The sequence below is a fragment of the Rhamphochromis sp. 'chilingali' genome (assembly GCF_963969265.1).
Source record: "Rhamphochromis sp. 'chilingali' genome assembly, chromosome: 4".
NCBI classification, from domain to species: Eukaryota; Metazoa; Chordata; class Actinopteri; order Cichliformes; family Cichlidae; genus Rhamphochromis; species Rhamphochromis sp. 'chilingali'.
This window is the reverse complement of record NC_137948.1, coordinates 26,466,041-26,488,733: the sequence shown is the minus strand read 5'-3', so window position 1 is coordinate 26,488,733 and position 22,693 is coordinate 26,466,041. Positions and strand designations below refer to the sequence as shown.

The 22,693-nt window shown below is 42.6% G+C and overlaps 1 long non-coding RNA gene across 1 annotated transcript; it reads left to right on the top strand.

The window, feature by feature from the left end:
- Positions 1-463: 463 nt before the first annotated feature.
- On the top strand, positions 464-2,915 carry LOC308395538. The gene is made up of 4 exons (XR_013971411.1): positions 464-980; positions 1,111-1,156; positions 1,466-1,684; positions 1,934-2,915. It is a non-coding gene; the product is annotated as an uncharacterized lncRNA (long non-coding RNA).
- Positions 2,916-22,693: the final 19,778 nt, after the last annotated feature.

Here is a 22,693-nt window from a genome sequence, read left to right as displayed (position 1 = left end):
CTTATCCTTTTAATTCCTATGAAAACAGTATTTGTTTTTACTGTAACTGTTTTTTCACAGTGTGTCATGTATTCATCTGAGGTTGTTTACATAATTTTTGAACCTGCTAAGGACTAGATGATGTACTGATACATAAAACCTTGAACTGAAAGAATAGTACTTTCTTTTTCACATTGCTATATAATCATAGAGGCTTTAAATAAATAATATTTCGTCTTTTGTAACTCGAATGAAGACATCCAGCTATGTTTTCTAATGTAAAATTGCAATGGAAATGTAATAGTGAAGTGTCTGCAAACAGAAGCTCCTCTTTCTCTCTGTTTTACTTGCAATTTGTTCTAGTAATTTATGGTATAAATTGGTGCATCCCACAAAAATGCACCCAGACGGTATGCGATCCTCAGACAGGACAGCGTTTCCTCCTTTAGCGGTCACATCTTGTCTGAAGGATCAGTCTGGCAAGCTCATCCATCCCAGACAGACAGGGAGAGAGGATTTCTCTCCTTTATGATGCTCCTGAGCCCAATGCTGAAAAAAGTTTTTCATTTGTATCCTGACTGATGTTGCTAGCAAATGTTGTTGACATCTTTGGCAGTCTGTTTTTCCACCTTGCTGTATTTTACCTTATGCTTTTCTGTTTTACAAGATTTTTCCCCTATTATTTTTTCTGTTAACTTGTACATTCGTTGACATTATTTTTGGTGTAGTGCTCTATCACTTGTTTTTTGTGCCTCTGCTGTATTCGCTCCTCGCCACTTTCTGTCTCGCTTCGTTCTGTCTCTGTTTCACTGCTGGTGTTTTTCAGAAAAATAACAAGGTCTGGGGCTGTGCGTGTGCATGTGTTTTGCACTGGCTGCATAGGCTGGATGCTCTGGCTGCACTGGGCTGGCTTCTTGTGTGGTCCCCCGGCAAACTTTATGATTTATTCAGCTAAAGGCAGAGGAGCACGACCCCCAGTGACCACAGAGAGAGAGCTGCACGTGGGTTTAATGATTTCACCACAAAAATGTCTGCTATGGCTGGGCCTGCATGGAGCTGTGTTAGGGGAGGGGGACTTGGCTGACCGGCCTGAGTCAATACAAATGCTTACCATTACACTTCTGTTTTCAGGGATTACGAGGAAAGGAGAAGACAGACAGAAATCTACATTCAACTGGTATGTTTCGAACTGTTGTCTTACAACAAATGATGGGTTATGTATGCGTGCTGTCGTTCTTTTATCACGCATTCTGCAAGCTTTCTCCATCCCAGCTCCCCCCCCCCCCCCCCCCCCCCCCCCCCCATGTCCTGTAGCCAGTGGGAGATTTCACAGGCATTATTGAAATGTGGACACTGAGGATGATGTAACCAAGCTTTCAGGAACAGAGAGAGGGGCAGAAATAATAGATGGGGGTGGGGGGCAACGTTGGGGTAGGATGGTGGTTGGGGGGAGGTATTTGGCATATTTCTCTTTGCTGGTGTCCAGGTCTGCTGGCTCAAGACACTGACTGCTGAGGGCTTGGATCTGGATGCTACGCTTGGTGCTGCTTCTCTCTGTGTCTGTTTGGCTACAACTCCCCAGAACAAGATGATGTCATTCACAGGGATTTGTGAACATTCTTGATAAAGAGACAAAATCACGGGGGCGAGCCCAACGTTGCCAGAGTGTGAACAGGTCAAAGAACTATACCACTCCTCTTTATGGGTGGGTCGATTTTTATTGCTTATAAACTTCAAATATTATAAATGCGTGAAGCTGGAAAAATAATAATGAGAGCTGAATAAACTACAGTGATGTCTTAATACTATTCGGCTCCTTGAGTTTCATGTCTGTAATGAACACCTGAAGTCCTCAGTGCCCTCAACCATTTTTATGTTCATTAACACTTTTGCTTCTCCATCATATTATTATCCGCAAAAACACTTTGTGATCATTTTTTTTTTATCTTCACAGTGTTTCAACTGGATTTCACCAAGGGGAACAAACCATGCACCACAGCTAAGCTGACTCTGATGTTTTCAATCACCAATAGGAGGAGCTCCATCACAAAAGCAATTGCAAGGATCAAACTTGACTGAAATCAGTCAAAATTCAAAGCCAAAAATCAAGGTTTTTGCTGTGAAAAAGATGTTTCTGATCTGGCACAGATCAGCATGAAGATACTGTGGAAAAGTGAGATCAACTGCTTTTTGACATGTGAGGCAAAAACAAGCCAAAAGCAGTTGTGTCAAACCTCTTGTCAAATGTAGTTCCAGTATTCAATTCCCTTTTAGTTTTTCTACCTAGACACTAATTTTTCCTGTCTCGTAGTAAGGAACGCAAAGGTAGCTTGCTCGCTTTTTGGAAAGGTGAGCAATACAATCAAAACCAATTAGCTAAAAGAGGCTAAAAAGGTGAATGACACAAAACATCTGGTGAAAATACCTGTGTTTCTGAAAACACCTATTAGTGCAGTTTTTCAGTTCAATTCACTGAATTTATAGAGCATCAAATAACAGCAGCCTGAAGTCTAAAAATTTAAGGGGGTTCAGACAGCGTACCGTAAAAAAATTCACAGAAACTTGTTCAGTTAGCCCTCAGCAACTCAGCAACCTTCTGATGATCTTCTGGCAACCTCTGATTGCTTAAAAAAATATGTAACCCCCAACCAGTTGAGGAGTGTTTGCTGGAGACTGCTGTATACCTCTTTAGCAGTTTCACATAGCGACATCAAGCAACCACTTGCCAACTGGTTGGGGAATGCATATTTTTCCCAGCTAATCTGTGACTGCCAGGGGTGACTGACTGGTCTCTAGGCCTTTGTGACTCAGCCTTTGGTAATAAGTTTCACAGTGAATGCCTGCAAGCACTTGCCAGCTGGTTGGGAAATGCACATTTTTCCCTAGCAAGCAGAGTACAGTTGCCAGGGCGTCACCAACTGGTCTCCGCACCTATCTGACTGGAGCCTTAGTAGGCTCATTTGGTTGGTTAATAAAAAAAAAAAAATAGAGAGTGCTTGAATTTATATTTGTAATTGTACTATAAGCTCATAGCGCATTCTGCCACCTGCTGTGTTTCATGGAGTGGTTTATACTTACACAGGTGGCTCAATAAAGGCAGGTGCTGACACACAGCTACAGTGGTTTTTTCTTTGTTTTAAGCTTTCCATGTTGGTGGTGCACCAACGTTAAAGCTTCATTTTAAACCGCTTGACTTTTTTGTTTATACATTCAAACCTCTACTAAGTGCTCCCTGCTATGGACAGAAGCTCTCGCAGGGTAGTATCGCTTACACCACAGCAGGTTCTTGTCTGTGTCTGCAGGACTGTCTCCCAGTTGTCTCTGCGTGAAACAGAGAGTGAAACCATATCAAACTAGTCATCATTACAAGCCCATTCCAAAACCCCAGGAGGGATTACACAATGGTCAGTGCGTAGTGGGTGTGACACAGGCTTCTCCGTCAACCCCAGTGCTCACAGTGAGTAATGAGTCCACCCAGGAGAACCTAAGCACACGCCCAGGGCCCAAGGAAATGTATGTGCTCACCATGTCTGGTATGACAACCCCCCTCCTCGACTAGCCAGGAACAGAAACTCATATCTGCCTCTGTCTTTGATCCCAATAATCCCTCCCACAAAACATATTGTGTGGTTTTTATATGCCGCCCTACATAAGGTAAGAGGCTTATTGCATCTTTTGCCTTTGTGCACATTTGTGCACATAGACAAATGCTTGCTTTGTATGCTTGTCTTCCCTATCTCTCTGTTTTTCTATCGCACACACATTCAGACTATGAGGCCCAGACATAAATCAATATGACTCAAAATGCAAAGAAAACATTGACCCAAAACATACAGCACAGCAATGATGAAGACATTTATTTGCTCAGCGGGGTCTGTGCTGATATGTGAACGAACCATTTTGTTTGCAGAGAAAATGGAGGTGAATCAATTGATGTGCGAGGGGTGTAATTTAATGCCCAGGGGTCTAGTGAGCCAATTATAGTTGAGTGTGGATTTTTTGTGGTATAGCTCCTGGGTTAGCTGCTGAATAGACCTCCATTACTACATGCTGTGGAGAGAACATTTATGGAAGATAGAGAGAAGAGGAGGGAGTTGAACTTTTAATTCACTTCAGTTATAATTGGAAAATCCAGGGGGAAAATGCGGTGCAGATGGCCATCCAGCAATGAGACAGCTCTTGTTCGTCTCGTCTCTTTTTTCTTCTCTCTGGCTCACCTCTTGTCATCCTGGTTTCCTCCTCCCTCCTTCTTGCTTCCTCCTGCTCCGTGGAAGGATTTGGTAATACCAGTTGGTTCCAAGTGTGACACATCCTCTCGTTCCTCGCTCCTTCTCTCCCTTCTAAACCCCCACCTCGGCTGCCCTGCAACCCTGCCCCTCTTTAAGGAGCGTTTGTTTTGGGCCTTGTCACTGCCATGGTCTGTGTGATTCCAGCCACGATGGTGGCGAACCGTCTCTTGCTAATTACCACACTCCAGATGAGTCACAGAGGGAGAGAAACAGAGAAAAGAGCTATTCCGCTATTTTTGGCCCTTGACATCGGCTCCATAAGAGACTTCCCCCCTCTCTCTGCCCCTCTGATCTCTGGACCTCCTCAACAGATGAAACAAGCACATTGAGGAGGGCCTCAGTCACTGGGCCCGCTCCTCTTCATCGGCCTGGTGTTAACAGCTGCCTGTTTTGGTTTGTGTCATACACACAAACATTCATGCGCAGTGTTTGAGTTTGAAGGCCTCTCTTGGCAGGCCCTCCACGTCCTATGACATATGATAAACGTTATTATGGTCTACTTCACATTATTCTGTACACGCTGCCAGAAGAGATCACTGTGTTTTCTTAGAGCGCGGGTCATTTGGCTATTTAGTGTTTGAACAGCTGTAATGAGCACTCAACATTAATAATTTAACTCCGGAGAAAGAGGCCGGCTTTAGATGAAGTCTTTATTAATGGAAAAATAATTGAGATGGTAACATTTGCTTAGTTGATACTACATCATGTGGTTGAGGTGATTTTAACACCACAATTTAATCTCTAGCAGATGTGACTTTGAGGGGGGGGGATGAGGAAACTCCGCTGAATGTTTGTCATGTCTACATTAAGCTATTGTTCATTCATTTATTCTTGTGAAAATATCCACATCCATCGCGAACAGTCTGACTGGTGGGAGTGCTTCGTTTCTTAATGTTTATTGGTCGGGAGTAGAAAAACATCCTTAGGGATGGAATGCTTGCTATTACAGATTTCCATTTGTCACTGATGTAAAATAAGCACATTTGTTTCATTTTCACTATGACACATGGGGAGCAGTAAAAACTGTGCTCACACTGCTTTTAAGCCACCGCAGCATGACCCAAATTAGACTATGTGCCACTGTTGTAATGACTAGCTAAGGCCCCAATTTTACCCTTGACAAGACTTAAATAAGGACCCATTTGCTCTGGCATCAGTGGTGTAGGTAGTAAAGCAACAGGTCGGCTGGCCAGACATGTGCTTTCTGCCAGAGCAATCTATCATTACCAGTGTAATAAGGGGAACTGACTTTTTTCTTGTCTTGCAATTGAGAGCAAAATGAATGCTTCCACACAAAGTGATAATCATGAAGGCTTGCCAAAGGGGAGGCTGCCAGAAATTCACCACTGCTTTCTTTTTCTGTGTTTCATCCCAGCGGCTTAGGAGGCCTCATTGTTGGCTGATTGCTGTCTAATTTAGTGCAAACGTCAACATCTGCAAAGTCTTCCGGGGTCACATATTTGCTACTATAGATTTTGATGAGAAGAATAAGATTGTAATTAAAAATTGGTCAACACGACTGTTCTCCAGGGGATTGGGTGGACGGATGGATGGATGAGCTCACCCTGCGAGATAAGGTAAGAAGCTTGCCTCATTGTTAGGAGGTTCAGAGTTCAGTTCTTCCACACATGTTGGTCTGCCTGTTGACCTGTGAATGGACCCAAAATGGAAGGGAAAGGACATATATGAGGTGCAGTGAAAAAGCTCTGCAACTCCACCCATAAAAATCAGAGTCCCTACTTTGGTTTAAGTTTGGCCAACCTCCTCTTGGAAGTGGACTCCTTGGGCACATCTGGACCTCTGAAAATGCTGGTGCTATTTTTTACAAATTTAGTTCAGATGACGTGCAGTTGTGCATCTACACAGGTCTACACAAGCGCAATGGATGTCTTCTACTCTATCTCAATGAAGACCTTACAAACTGAATTTTATTTTGAGGAAGATCAAAGGGAACCTAATCTGATGGAGACAGTCTGCACTGAATGAAGATTGTGTTTGGGTGGTTGAAAAACATTATATTTCAGTGAGTTGTGTTGTGGCCTACAATAGCACAATGACATGGAGCACATTTAATGTTCATCCCCACCCATCTGCCCTTTGTCCAGGTCCAGGTTACAGGGGCAGCAGTCTAAGCAGAAAAGCAGACAAGCTACCTATCTGGCTGAACTCGACTCAACTTGAGTCCACTCTCCTCAGTTTTATGTTGTTTTTCCATTACAATTGAGTACCAACCTTGATGTGTGTGGTGGTTGTTATAGCTACGCGTCCAAAAGTCTTGGATGTCCTTTGTATCCAACACAAACACACCAAAACAATGGAGGACATGGAGACGATGGTATACCTGGTGCTCGGTCCACAGCTTTTTGTGAGACAGGGTTTTTTTGTGTGTTGTGTTTTGTGCAGCCATTTCCCTCATTGCCAGGTTATAAAAATTGTGGTCTTGGTTGTTGTGAAGAAGTTGCTCGCGTGACTCATCAAGTGACGTAATTAACTGCCTAATCGGTGGCATGCAGTGTGTTGACACCACATTTTTGGGTCGACTCAGTTGGCTTGGTTCCCCGACCGAGCAGGTACTAAAATAGTACCTGGTACCAAGTACTACCACCAAATGGAAAACCTTCCAAATTGAATCAAGTCGAGTCGAGCTGAGCCAAGTAGGTACTAGTGGAAAAGAGGCTTAACTGATCACCACCAGAGGTGTTCCCAAGTCAGCCGAGAGAGATAATATCTCTCCACTGTGTCCTTGATTTGCCCCGGGGCCTCGCTCCTGAAGGACATGCCTGGAGTCATCTCGGACACGTCCTTGTCAGATTCACCAAAACGGTATCAGGGGTCTGCAACCTTTCACATCCAAAGAGCCAATTGGACCCGGTTTCCACGCAAACGAAAACACTGGGAGCCGCAAATACTTTTTGACATTTAAAATGAAGATAACACTGTATATATTGTTTTTTACCTTTATGCTTTGTGTGAACAACTAAGGTGTGTTGCTTATGAAATCCTTGAAGTGCTAATGAGAAAATTACATTTTATTTATGTAATTAACACATTTTGAACTCTTAAAGAAATATAACCAAAGGAAAGACACCCAGCTGAACTAAAATGATCCAGCAAACAACAACTGTTGTGAGCCGCCACCCTTATATCGCCTTTGGGCTTTTGGAGCCTTGACCTGACTTTAAAAAATAATTGGAAAAAAAGCACTATGCTGCTAAAAGATGAAAAATAGATATTTGCAAAATTCTGCCTAAATATGTATTTTACCTGTTTAATGTGTGTGGCGGGGTGTGGTCTGCAGCATCGCTGCAGGGGAGGCGATGCACCTGAGCAGCACCCGCAATCAGGCCTCGCCGCCTTTACGTCTGTGCTCTCTATGCTGTTGTGTTGGTATGTGTCGGCTGTATGCGTACAGCAACTGTGTGTGAAAAGTGGTCTATAAAGAGATGCTGAAAAGCGTGTTCATGGAAACATCGTCGGGTCTGCCGTGGTATGTTTACAATGGGACTTCTGCTCCTGAACCTCTGCGCACATCATCTGCAAATTGGGGCTGTACAAAGTCTCTTTCATCTTTACGCAGGACTGTAAGCTGTCAGCTGTGAGGCGTGAGCGGTGTTTGTTTTTAACATAGTTCACAGTGGAGAATAGCTGCTGACATAATGTGGATCCAAAGGTCCATAATTGGCCTACCTGGGGTCGAAAGTCTCGATACATGCATGGCGTTTCGGCGGGTATATCGGCTTCCGCGAGTCTGACGCTTATTTTGAGCGATGAAAAAAATAATAGAATATAATTGTATTTTTGTATTTCAATATGACAATAATCTTCCAATTTAGACATACAAGTTAAAAAAGAACTAACATAAATAAATTACACTTCAGCTAAATACTTCTAATTTATTTTCCCAAACCACGCGGAGCCGCACTATAAGAGCCGCTCCGGAGCCGCAGGTTGCCGACCCCTGCTTTAGGTGTAGATGAGTACCAGCTCTGCTCTGAGTCACCCCCAGATGATGAACTCTGTATCTTATCACTAAGGGAGAGATCAGCCACTCTTCACCTTCTTAAAACTATACAAGCAAATACATTTAATGTCATGTGTGCTTAATATTGCTATTTTTTTTTTTTTTGTATTGTCACCAGTTACATACTCCTCATGATTCCCTCAGCTTGAGCTAGAAAACATTGCGCATTCAAAAGTGCAAGGCCATTTTAAACTTTTTTTTTATTCTTGGAAAAAGCTAGACTACCTTTTCTTTTTTTCTTCTCTTTGTTGTTTAATGTCCTCACCTGCCATTCAAGAGAAAGAAAGCTATTACACTGAGCAGCACTGAATTTGGTTGGCGTTATTCTGGTATGTTTTTCACTTTGAATCTGGGTTTTGGATAGCCGCTGTGTTGAAAATCACTCATTGTTGTGTGGTCTCTCTCTCATTTTCCATTGTGTGGTCAAGAGAATTGAGAGCGCCTCGTATAGTGCTACATCCTGCCCTGTCAACAGAACAGGGGGGCCTCTAACAGTAACCAACAGTCATTCGAAGATGAGGTTTGTGGCTAGTTTCCACCCACAACGCCAAGCTGTCTCTGATTAGACCTGGGATCTAATTTGAGAAGGGGGCTAAGAGTAAGGTTCGGGCGTGGGGGTTTGTGTGGCGTGGCCATCATCTCCAGGAGGACCTCAGCTCGAGGGCTCGTGTGCTTGACTTTCTCTCAAGAAATACACCCTGATGGCATAAAAGATCTCCATCCTCAGTCTGCTCTTTTTTTGAAACCTCCCAGATATGATATTGAGGGCAATACCCTCCACCCAAAACACCCACCCAGCCACACACACACATCACCACATACAAATGCAGGCTCACTTCGACCCTCTGACCCAAGTGCTGTATTTCTGTGCACTGTGTCACCTCCCCAAGTGTGTGTTCTGGCTCCAGTCTGGGTCATGCATTGTCAGGAATGTTGATGAAAAATGACAGACCATTATTACCACACCAAGACTGTCCCCTCCTCTCTACCCCCTCGCCTCACCACTGATAGAGGGATACAGATGATGAAGGTTCATTTTGTCGAATATAGATTAAGTTTTGCATCTTTTTTCTGTTCAGCAGCCATTTCCTCCTGTCTCCTTCATCCTACTCCATTAGGTTTTTATGGACTCGAGTTTCTCTGTAGAGGTCATTGTAGTGTTAATGTTTTGCAGGGAGGGGAACAAAGGGCCGAGCGTGTAAAAGAAGCCCGGGTTCCTGAGGGAGGAGACCAAGCAGCTGCAGGCAGGGGGTGTGAAGGTTTGGGTTACCTGCTTACTGTCTGAATGCACTGACTCTTCTCCTCATGACTCGGGACCACCTGGGTAGCCCGTGCTGCTTCTGGAGAAATCAGATAGCATGCACACAAGCAAAGAGAGAGATAAAAGGGCTCGCACACACAAAAGATAAATGCCGGTCATACACTCTTTGAGTGATGAGTCCATGTATCTCAAGTCTCCACTGACCCATATGCGCTCATCACAACTCCCAGGGTCTCGGGTGGATGTCAAGAGGTGTGGTGGTTGTCAGAAGTGGTTGACCCTGCACCGATTCTCTGATATCTCCCGTCACACGTCGCTGCCCAGGAAGTGCTTTTCTTTCTCTTCAGCCTCCACACACTTCATCATGCTGTTTGACTACAACAAGCCTCTAACCACAGACCTCTGACCAGTGTGTGTGTGTGTGTGTGTGTGTGTGTGTGTGTGTGTGTGTGTGTGTGCACATTCTCGTGGGCAAACCAGCACTTGGGTGAAATGTAAACTTTAATTTGCACCAGAAATAAGTATATTTCTGCTCATCTGACAGCAGCGTGTTTTAGGTTTTATGCTTACAGTAAGTGAAACAGTGGGTAAAAAAACCACTTATACATAAAACTTACAAATAATAAACACAAAAAAAGCCAAACAGTCCAGACAATCATAGAAGGGAAGAGCCCATAAGGAAGCACACATTTTATTTCATGCCAAACTAATCCATTCATTTTCCATTAAAGTCTCCACTCGTCTTTTAGCATCTGTTATTTAAAGTAGGTAATCAAAGGACAATATGAAGACAATATAATAATGTGGAAGAAGTTATGGGTTGGATGCTGGGATTTTTCAGCTGAATTTGACATTACAGTGATTTCAGCTCCTCGTTATTATATTTTATTATGTTGCTTTTGCAGCTGCGTTTTGTGGAAAAACCCTTCAAAGATAACTGTACAGTACCCTCTCAGAACCATGCAACAGAATGGGGAGAGAAGCAAACAGCTGATGAGCACTGAGCCTCTAAAGACCAAGACCCGAGCACTTGGTGCAGACCAAAACCAGTTAAACAACAGCAACAATAATTAAATATTAAATGAGAAATTTGCCAAGAAATCCACTCTACAGGGCTTATTTAGCATGTTAAAATTCATGACAGTAAAATACAAAACATTGCATTATTAAACAAGTATGCCTCGCTAGGAAGGGTTTCCGGTAGAAAGCCTCTGTTTTTCTTAAAAGGACATGGCAGCACAGCTTAGGTTTGCAAAGTTGAACAAACCACAAGACTTCCAACAAGACCAAGTCGCAATGTTTGGCCTTGGCAAAGCTCCTCAATTGGAGAAAACCAAACACTGCGCTAGCACAAACAGCTCACACCAACTGTGAAGCACGGTGGGGTGATGGAGGGGTGATGATTTGGATTTGTTTTTGCACTCACAGGGTCTGGGCACCTTGCAGTAAGTGAGCTGACCGTAAACTCCACTGTACACCAGAGTCAAATGTGAGGTCATCTGTCTGAAACTGGGTCATGCAGCAGGTCATTGGTCACTGACCTGCTGGGGGGTATTTGCGTATAACTGCATCCCTCCAAACCTCAATAAACTGAAGCACTGCTTTGAAGTAAAATGGAACAAAATTCCTCCACAACAATGTGAGAGACTGATAAAGTCACACAGGAAACAATTACTCCAAGTTACTGTTGCTAAAAGTGGTTGTACAGGCTATTGGATCATTGTTGCTAAACAATAACAGAGTGTAACATGTGTTTAAGAACCTGGTAAGAACTAAACGATTCTTTATTACTCCATTATATCCCGATGTGTAAAACCTTAAACTCTTTTTTTAAAATGTGCATACTATGCAATTGTTTATTAGGAGCCTGCATATTGGTGGTAACCAGGAAAAGTATAGAAATATAAATGGGTTGGAGTGCCACAAAGATGGTATCTATCTATCTATCTATCTATCTATCTATCTATCTATCTATCTATCTATCTATCTATCTATCTATCTATCTATCTATCTATCTATCTATCTATCTAGTACATTTATAGCACACGTGTACATATGAATTACTTTATTTCAGTCGGCCATAATTTCCAGCCATTAAAAAGAACAAGTAAGCTGAGAATAGGTCCTGTCTTAATTACTGGAAGCATTTAAATATTGTTTTAGCTCAGCAAACACTTCAAAGTGGAAAGAGTGCTGTGGTTGACCACAGGGGAATAAATATGGTTTGTGATCAACTCACTAATTACCTTCTGCAGAGTAAATATGAGTTAGAAAAAAGAAAAAAAAAAAGACTTTGCAAGCCACCCTGGTGTAAATGGTAGCTGTTACAGATGAATGTGGTCTTCAGATGCTTTATAGTCTGAAGTGCGTGAGCACTGTTTGTGGATGACTACACTCTAGCGTTCATAATGCAATATCATCACAGCTCTGGCCTCCTCTCCTTGTTGACTAATGTCTCGCTGGACACACTTACATCGATGCAGCTTTTTTTGGTGTTTTACGCCATATCTGCAACCGAGGATCATCACAGCCTCTGTGCATGTGCTGATCTGCACTGACCTTACAAACCTTTGTCCCTCCCACACACTTTAGTCCCATCTGCTGTTAAAGAGCTTCATTTCATGCTATATGACCTGCAAATGCTGTGCTACAGAAAGGAGGTGGTGACATTATGACAGGTTTTGTGGTGGTGCTACGCACACACACACACACACACACACACACACACACACACACACACACTGCTGTGCCTGTCTGCCTGCTGTAGACAGTCACAATCTTGAAGTTTCCTGCCAAACCTCTGTTAATGTTTCCCTTGACCACAGTCCAGTTTGGAACATGTGGACTGTGGCTTGACATCCACTTGCGCACAGGATCATGGGTCAGGATCATGATGTGCCTTTCATGCACCTTCCTCTCTCTGCAATGTAATGTAAACAACTTCAAGTGTAGTACAGTGGGCTGCTTCCTGCTGCTATGTGTGTGGCATGCTGCGTACGTCAGCTGATGGGACATAAAGTGAGTCTGTTTGCGCAGTTATAAATACATGGACTGTGGATGGAAGCAGCCAAATTACCAAGTAATTTGGCCTGTTTTGATTTAGCTGTCGAAGTGTGGCGTGGAAACTTTTGCAGAAATTGATTATGACACGAAGCTGACAGTGAATTTTTCTTTGAAAATGGAAGCCAGGACTCAATGTGTGTTGCAACATGTTTTGCCTGCAGATTGATGAAATCAACAAAGCACAAGAGCTATGAGAGGAAAAAAAGCTCGTGTTTTCAGATACAGACGGGCTTTAGGCATTCATAGTATGTCATGCTTGCTTGTTTTCTATATTTTATTGCACACAAAACATGCAAAAGACCATTTTAAAAAATCCCAAAACAAACAAACCTCAGTGAGAACGTTTACCTGCCTCTCATTGTTACGCCTTATGTTTCAGACATCAAACCATCAAACACACAACCCTATAATGCTTCACAGGCTGAATACCAAGCTGCAGTGTTTATGAGGGTTTGAACCAAGCAGCCAATGCACAGTCATGGTAAAAAGAAAGCACCCCCCTCTGTCAGTTCTAATGTTTTATACGTCCTTTACCAGGTCTTTGGTGAATGGAACCTGCATTAAGCCAGAATGCAGAGAAAAACTAAGTACACCCTATGATTCAACAGCTTGTAGAGCCACTTTTAACAACAATAACTTGAAGTAATCATCATCATGTATGACTTTATCAGTCTCTCATATCATTGCAGAAGAATTTGTGCCCACTCTTCTGTATCGATACCATACAACAGCTGGGATAAGCTGGAGCCCCCCCACAACGCTGAAGTGGAAGGAAATGGTTGGTTTCACAACATTCCTTCATTTCATTGAGGTTTGTGATCATTTGTTTTTGCACAGTCTGGACTCATTACAACACCTTGATTCTTTTTTTTTTCAGTGATTCTGCTCTAGATTTGCTGCTGTGCTTTTGATCACTTTGCCAAACTTTAGCTGTTGGACATGCGCTGTCTTCTCTGCATCTTTCCCCTTTTCCTTTGGTGGAGTCGGACTCATCCAGAGGAAACATTCCTGTTTACCCTCAACTTTCTCAAGATGTTTGCACATTCCATTCGATTATTTTAGGATACAGAGGTCCTTGTGACTGCAAAACAAACCCAAATCAACACTCCACCATCACTTCTTGATAAATGGTATGAGGTACTTGCATTTGGTTTTCACCAAATGTGGCCAAACATCCCAACTTTGGTATCATCTGTCCAAAGCACATTGTCCCAGAGGTCTTTTGGTTTGTTCAGATGCAGCTTTGCAAACCTATGTTGTCATGAACTGTAACTTGTAACTTGGTGAGACCAAATTCACCTTGGGGTGAATTTGGAAAGATCTTGGCAAGATCGCAGCGTTGTGTTAATGCACACCTGGATGCTTCAGACCAGCAACCTGCTAAAACTTACCCTCTTAATTCCTACGGAAGCAGGGTGTACTTACTTTTTTTCCCCAAAGATTTCTTACTTGGGTAAGAACGCTGGAAAAAGCCAAACTGTGGGTCACAAAAGACAAACATAAAAAAACCCAATATACATTTTACCTCAATCTTCACTGAGCATGTGCAGTACACATAAGTGTTGTGTCACACTTGCAGCAACGTGCTCTGAAATCTGAGGTTATTTACAGGTTTGATGCAATCCAGGTAAGTAAACATTTTCAGACTAGTGGCCTATGTAAGTAGTCTAGCTGCTGGACTGAGAGCGGCAAAATAAATGCAGATGCTTCAGTCATTTCCTGCATCCCTGTAATTTTAAGAGATACGGGGGAAAAATATGGAAACCTACTCATCCAGTTACCTGCTGCGCTCACAATTTGAGCAGCCAGCATCACTGATTATAGTTTATGCGCAGTGCCGAGACGTCTGCTCCATGAACGCTCTGCGTATGTTTCATGCTCAGTGTAGCCACAGCCTTACAAAGCCGAAGGCGATCTTCTTCCATCTGCATTGAATCCACATTTTTTGCTGCTAAGTCACAGTCATCATAGTGTCATCAGTCTCTCTCATCTACGGTGCAGGATTAGGGACAAAATTAAGCTAAAATTAACCCAGCTGACTAATGTCATTTTTGATGTTGTTTTTAAAGATCTCCTAAAATCTCCTCCATCTGTGAATGTAACATCAAGACAACCTGAAACTGTGTCTGCATTTAGTCTACATTGTTTTTATTTCACTCTCAGCTGTCACTTTCCATGTGAGCAACCTTGTGCAACAACAGGAATTCCCCCTTCCAGAAGAGACTGTCTAATATTCTCTGTATTTAATAAACTCATTGCAGTTTAACTGAAATTACTGTATTCAATTCAAACAGCGAAGCTCAGAGAGGTGTGATGATCAGCAGCATCTCTGATTTGGAGTCAGCAAAGCCTTAAAACTCGCTGAAGTGTATCTGTGGCCAGACAAAGCCAAAGCAAAGAGAGAAAGTGGCAGAGAGCACGGAGCCATGACCCGGAGGTCATTGGCAGTAGATAATCTGGTATGAGAACAACTGATAGCCTGTCAGTAATGATGGGGCCTAATACTGGAGAACATAAAGGGAGGGGAGCCGCAGAAGAAAGAAAGAAACCTACTGAGAACTCCCCTACGTTTTTTGTCATCTGTGTGCCAAATTAGAGGGAGAGGGAAGAGTGGGGGGGCAAGGAGAGCGAAAGAGAGAGTGCAGATGGACCACACCGACTGACTGGTCGGACTAATGTGGACGTTTTCTCTCCAGGGTCAGATATATACTCTTAATTAGCCAGAGGAATGCGACGCATGAGAGCGGAACAAATACGTTACCGTTTTGGCCGGAATTTCCTTTCTTTCTGCGGCATGTGCTGCTTTAACCTGATTAGGTATGGCACTTATCAGCAGGAGATGAAAGCACACAGAACATCGGTGATGCATTGCTGGACACTCTGCTCTGCTTCCACTTCACCCCCATTTCCAACCCGACCCTCCCCGAGGTCATTACTGGCTGCGCCGTGTGTCATGGAATGAGGGAAACTGGGTCGGTCATTTACTGTAAGGCTGACACCGCGCCCTCGTTGCAGGCTCTTGTTTTGGGAACGGATCAAAAGGAAGTTTCGAGGGTGCGATAAACAAGCGGGGACACTTTCAATAAAAAATCATTTTTACTGAAAGAACTCAAAATCAGATAAACAAGTTTCACAAGGCGGTGACAGGGCCGCGCTTTTGTAAGGAAGCGAGACGATTTCCAGTTCGCTCGTATGCGGGAGATTACAGTTTACTGAACCTGGCAGCAGCGAGTCAGAGCAGATTTCGTGGTTGCACTCCAGCGCACAGAAAAGCTTGTGGCAAGGTTAGGCCTGGCTTCCTGCTAATGATGGATTAGAAGGCTTTAAATGGCAGATGAAGCTAGTTGGTATTGGCAGGCTTGGTGTGGTATAGCTTTAATCTGCCACATTTGTGGTTTTCTTAGGAAACAGGGCAATCCCAAGTTTAGCTGAAGCCAGGGGTATTTTTCCTGCATTCATCATCTTTGAGACCATTTGGCCTGAATTCACTCAGAGCTGTTTGTTGGTGGAATATAAGGGGGGTGGGGGGAGACTCACGCTCCGTGGTGTTAGGTATCTACTCGGAAAGATGGCATCACTTTGATGGCATCAATCTTGCTCCTCGCAAGATTAAAAAAATACATAAACGCAGCACTTTATATTTTTATGCACTTTCTATCACAAAGAAGAAAAGTCCCACCCAACATATTTTTGAGTTGTTGCTTTGTGTAAAAGGATCTCAGCTTATTATGCAACAACGCGCTGAAGAACATGTATCTGTGTTTAAACTGTGTGAATGAATAGTTTCTGCATGAATCTAAAATTTCTGTTTTGTTAACCAAATGTGGTTTTAATCTGCAAACAATTTTCCAACTGACCCTAACAACAACACGAAAAGTTTTTTTTTACTAGTTAATCAGCATTCTTTAAAAAACTAAAAAACAACCCTTATTTAAACAGAACGTTAAGCTTTTGAGCTCTCGCATCACTAGCAGGACGTTGGTGGATGCCGTCACTTGCTCGCTTCTACTTACTTTCTGCACTCTTGGCAGCGTCCCACTTGTGGATAGTTGTCCAACAACTCTGGCAACCACGAGCTGACAGATCAGGTGGTCCTTGTCTTTCGCTCGCTTCCCTCTTTTTATTCAAATTAACGTCAAACCTCAGCTTTTTTTTTTTTTGCTTTAGCAGCCAGGTTTCTCTCTTACAACAACAACATTATCGTCTCAACAATTCACTTTGAGGTAAATGTAGTCCTTTTAAAGATAAATGGGAACGTGGCACGAAGGAAAAAGCGGGCACACAGGTTAGAATAAGTTTGACTTAATCTTATTTGATTTTGTTATTTGATTGGTTATAATGTCTAACAACACTGCTTTGTGTTTTGTGGTTTAGAAATTGAAATTATTTTTAGTGCAGACATTAACAGAAAGGGTTACTTTAGTGATAGCATAGGAAACCCACTGACTATCCAAGATGTGCAGAGAACAGGTAATATAATAATGATATAGTGCAAGAATTTTTGATTCTGCATGTTCACATTCAGATATCTGTTTACAAAAACTGCTTCCAGTGTACTCTGCACATATCAGAATAACACAACAAAGATGGCTAATATAAAAAAACTTTTACCGATATGGCATTTTGATAACACCTGACTCAAAGCATGACTTCATTCAAATGAAGCTTCAGATTCTCTTTAATGCTACAGTCACATTTGGAAAAACAGTGGCTGGAGACCCCAGCATGAGTAAAATTATTTGGACCTTGTGCGGTGAACTCACGATTTCGTTATTAGGCCTGTCCGCACTCACAATCAGCTGCTGTCTTAAAAGTAACTTTGCATCAAGATGGCTATAAAATGGCAATAACATATAGTGAGTCTGCTAGGAGTTTGTAAATGAATGGGATTAGGTTGACAATTACGTACAATCAGTTTGTAATATTCATACAGCGACATGTGATTGGTGTCCAGCAAGTCTAGCAAGAACATCACTGATCTGGTAAAAGAATCATAAACAATGATGTTGTTTCTGCAGGAGGGCAATTCAACTACAACTTGACATAGGTGCTCATCAACCGGTATATAACCAGAACACAGCAAGTTGAGTCGAGTCCACTATTCTAAAGAGACTTGTTTCACTAATTGGTGCTTGATTGCAACATCTTGTCAACCTGAAACACAAGACAATTATTATTAGATCTTCCCCGATCTGTCTGAGAGTGATAACAGGCTCTACTTCTATAGTTTGGAGACCAGCAGTTGGCTTGCAATCGAGAGCGGTAGCTCAGAGTTTCAGGATGTTGCACGCTCCTCTGGGCGATCAGTTGGTCACCGCAGCTACTTGCAAATGTGGAAAATTTCTTCTCTTTCTGTTTTCCTGTTTTTTTCTCCAGTGTGACTTAAACATAAAGGAAGTACTCGAGCTATTTTGTTTATGCGAACATGAGCAAACATGAAAAGGTTATTTGCACATTATTAAAACATGGGCACGCCAAGAATGAGAGTTTTTGAATTGTGCGTGTGTGTGTGTTGGGACACAATTGTGTTAATCTTCATGTTGAGGAAGGAGACGATGGTCTTCCAATTGATGGGCTCCTGAATTCAGGCTAAACATGTATTTTTAGAAAAACCTCAACACAAACAAAATCGGTCACCAGCTGTCACACAAACCGGCAGCGAAGTGGAACGCCGTGATTATACGTTTTCCTTATCAGAGAGTACGCTTTCTTAACGTTCATGAATATTCCTTTCGTGCTAAATAGGTTTGCAGTCTGTCTCCCTTCTCCTTTTGTATATATCAGAATGTGAATGATGTCAGATTTTACTATTGCTGCCGTGTGCCATATGCGAGCTATCACTTCAGAATGCGAGACCAGCCTTTGCTTGTGGCCAGCAGCACATCTGCTCACCTTCTGTTGTGGGCTTCACTAAAGTGTGTGTGTGTTTGTGTGAAGCACATAATATACACACAAACACACGCATGCACATGACACAGTCACAGGTGGAGCCTCAGTGTGAGTGCGACAGCGAACATATCTTTACATCTTCCATGAACAAACTCTATCCGAAGTATATTCCCAGCTACTGATCTCCTGTACCACACATCTTGTACCTAAAAGTATAAGCATTACAAGCGCCTCAGAGCTGATGGTTGCACTAATGACCTGGATGGATAATGTGTGTTACGGTAAATGAAAATGAGGTCATACCCCCTCATTTTGATTTCGTACCCCACACAGAGCAAGTTCCCAGCTCCTCCTTGTACTACTACTACTAATGCGATTCTTTATCTTTCTCACACATGCTAACACTAACACACAGGAACACACACATCCTTATGATCTGTATTTGCTCAGGAGTTACTGGAACAGGCCACACTGAAGTCTGGAAACAGAAGGACATCCAGCCTCCAGGTCTCACGGTTCCACTGATTGACCTGATGAAGACCAAAGGCTTCCAATCACAGAGTCAATGTGTGCTGCGTGTCTGTATGAGTAGAGTATGTGTGTGGGCAGGCCCGTCATTGTACGTGTGTGTGTGTCGCCTCCTGACCACACACACGGTTTGGATGAACCATTATCATTTGCACATTAAACTCTTGGAAAACACTCCAGGAATTGGTCCTGGTCCTTCAGCTGGCGTCTTTCTTTAATCTCGCACATGAAGGCCAAAATCAGAAGCGCGTCACGTGTGTTTGTACGTGTGTTTGTATGTGTTTGTACGTGTGTTTGTACGTGTGTTTGTACGTGTGTTTGTACGTGTGTTTGTATGTGTTTGTACGTGTGTTTGTATGTGTTTGTACGTGTGTTTGTACGTGTGTTTGTATGTGTTTGTACGTGTGTTTGTATGTGTTTGTACGTGTGTTTGTACGTGTGTTTGTACGTGTGTATCAGTGGTGATTTGCGCTTGTTCAAACTCTCTCCCTAGTGTCTAAGACACACAACACGGCCTCAATCTTTCGATCATCACACCAACAAGAGGGAATTAAACCTCCTTTTCACATGGGCTCAACAAACTCACAGAGACCCATCAACAGATCACGCGTCCTGCAGTTGTGCACGTGTGTAAATGCACGCATGCACAAACAAGACCAAAAAAATGAAAGAAATGCAGTCAAAATGCATAAATCAGAAGACCATTTATCTACATATGCAGTACATAAGATATCCTTACGTGAGTCAGTGGGTGAGTAAGAAAAAAATGATGCATGAAGCAATTAATATTCATAAACACCACTTTTTCAACATGAGTAGAAGGGGCCTCTCTAGGAAAGTCTGAAAGAAAGATGACAGAGGAGTAAATGATGGGGCACAAGTGGGGAACAGATCTACGCAATTAAGGCTTAGGCTCTGCAGGAAAACATATTTTTCGAGAATATTAACATTTTATTGACCTTTCAGGCCACACGTAAGCTGAGAATTATTCTGACATATTTCAGATGTCAGAGGTTAAGGGTAGTACAACGTCTGTAGCTTGAATGGATTCACAGTAAGGAGGGATAACTGTGTAGCTAATGGAGGGGGACGATCATATCTGAATATGTTTCTGACACAACAGCAGCACAACTGCTCCTATTCTCTGTAAGGGTGCTGTTCGAAGAACCATGTCCTTCCTCAAGATAAACAGTCATCAGTAAAGGCCACATGCCTGCCACATGGTTAAAAAGACAAATATCACCAGCTGTTGCCAAGGTTGACAAAAAATTCTTCAGTTGCATTAATTAAAAATGCCAAATCAAAGAGTCTATATGAAGAAGAACTCATCACACCTACCCATGACGTGTTCAGTGTGTATAAGTTTATTATTACAAGTCCTGATGTCTAATGAATAACTCAAAATTTATTTTAGTGCTCTGGGTTTTTCATTTACAATCACTGAATTAGGCACACCAGTTCCACTGCGCTTTAACACAAATATCTAATCCAATATCCAATCACATGGCAGCACCTCATTGCCTTTAGATACGCAGACATGGTCAAGCTGACCTGCTGAAGTTCAAACTGAGCATCAAAATGAGGAAGAAAATTGATTTAAGCGGCGCTGAACATGACATGGTTGTTGGCACTTGATGGACTGGTCTAGAAAAAGCTGATCGGCTGAGATTTTCCCCACAAAACCATCTCAAGGTTTTACACACAATGGTCCAAAAAAGAGAAACCATCCAGCGAATGGCAATTCTCTGGGGCGGAAATGCCTTACTGATGTCAGAGGTCAGGGGAGAATGGCCAGACTGCTTCGAGCTGATAGGAAGGCAACAGTAACTCAAATAACCACTCATCACCACCAAAGCATGCAGAGGAGTGTCTCTGAAGGCACAACACGTCAAACCTTCAAAATCTGTGAGGAATGCTTCCAGCACCTTGTTGAAGCTGTGCCGCCAAGATTTAAGGCAGTTTTAAATGCAAAACTGGTCCAATCCGGTTCTAGCAAGGTGCAAGTAATAAAATGTCTGTTCACTGTGTGTTTTCAAATATTGAAATCCATCAGAAGTTAGACATAGTGCTGGAATGTAGTTTTAAAAGTGAATGGGAATTACTATGTGAGTAGGCATTAGCCTTATATTACAGTTGTCCCTGAATCTACACCACAAGTTCTTTTCACATTCTCAGATGCACTGGAGGCATTCAAACTTTTAAACCAGATGAAATGAATGAAAAGAAGCTAATACATTCATAAATCACAGCACCATGTCAGATCTAAATATAAGAGAATCTTTCAATTGAATTCAGTTGAATTCAGGTTTATTTATATAGCGCAAAACACAATATCAGTCTCCTCAAGGTGCTTTATATTGTAAGCTACCTCCAATAATAGAGAGAAAAACCCAACAATGAGGGGACTCCCTATGAGTAAGCACTTGGCAACAGTGGAAAGGAAAAACGTACGTTTAACAGGAAGAAACATCCAGCGGAAAATGGCTCAGGGAGGGGCAGCCATCTGCTACAATCAAGTGGGGATAAAGGAGGTAGACAGGACAACAGACACTTAAACACATCATTGGTCAGGTCCAGTAGTTACCTGAACTAACCATGCCCGCTCGCGTATCTGACATTAGGTATGGTTTGTTTCTGCCTCCATTCACTAATAAAGGGTTAACTTTTGGAGAGGAAAGAGAATGGCAGAGTGAGGGAAAGGTTTAATTTAAAGTCTTTTTTTCCGTTAGCACCTCACAAGCTCTTATACTTATTTAAAACACACACACACAGTGTGAAAATATTAATCAGCCATGGTGGCATTCATATCCTCTGGCTGGCACCGTTTACCCCTTATCTGTATAATCCTATGATGCTGCTTACTAACTGGAAGCCTGTATTAGACCTGCCTGTACCACACACTAACATTTCCACCTCAGCTCTTTTTTCTTTATTACAATATTGCACTAGAACCTTATTTGGCAGTTACACTGCAATTGTTGCTGGCAGACAACACCTTTTCCTTTCAAATGCCTAATGCCTATTTATATAGGTGTTTCTGATGTTTCACTTCCCCATCAAACAAGGCAACAATGCCAATACTGTAAGCTGCTTTCATTCATCAGCTGAGTGATAAATCCACCCAATAGTGTGTGGGTGGTATGGGCTATGTTCTCTGGGTGGTCATATTTGGGAAACGTGAAGTCCAATAAAGGTGTATAATTTGGAGGGCATTTTTATCCACCCTCTACCAGATGTAAACAAAATGTCCCGAGGTAAGCAGCTGTTGCAACACTAGATGGATACATTTACAGGCATTGTCTTCATATTCCCGGTTGGCGTGGAAGTCTTACATTTAACGAATTCCTCTGGTAACTCTTCACAAACAGAGCTCAGTGCTCCCTGAAAATTTCCATTTGGCAGAAGATTCACTTTGTGGTGCTCGAGCTCAGGAGGTAGCCGAGCTTTTGCCACGATGAATTTGTCTCACGTCTCGTGTGCTCTTGTTGAAATCGCCATGCCGACGGTTTCCTGAGGGTTTCGGCGCTGGTGTAACTGTATGTAACCGGTTAAACGGCTCAGCGAGACCCTTTGAGTGAGATGACTGACAGAGGGCAGCAGGGAAGAAAGAAAGGAGCGAATGAGTGTTCTGGCTTCTTGACCTCTTAGCATAAGAAGTCTTCT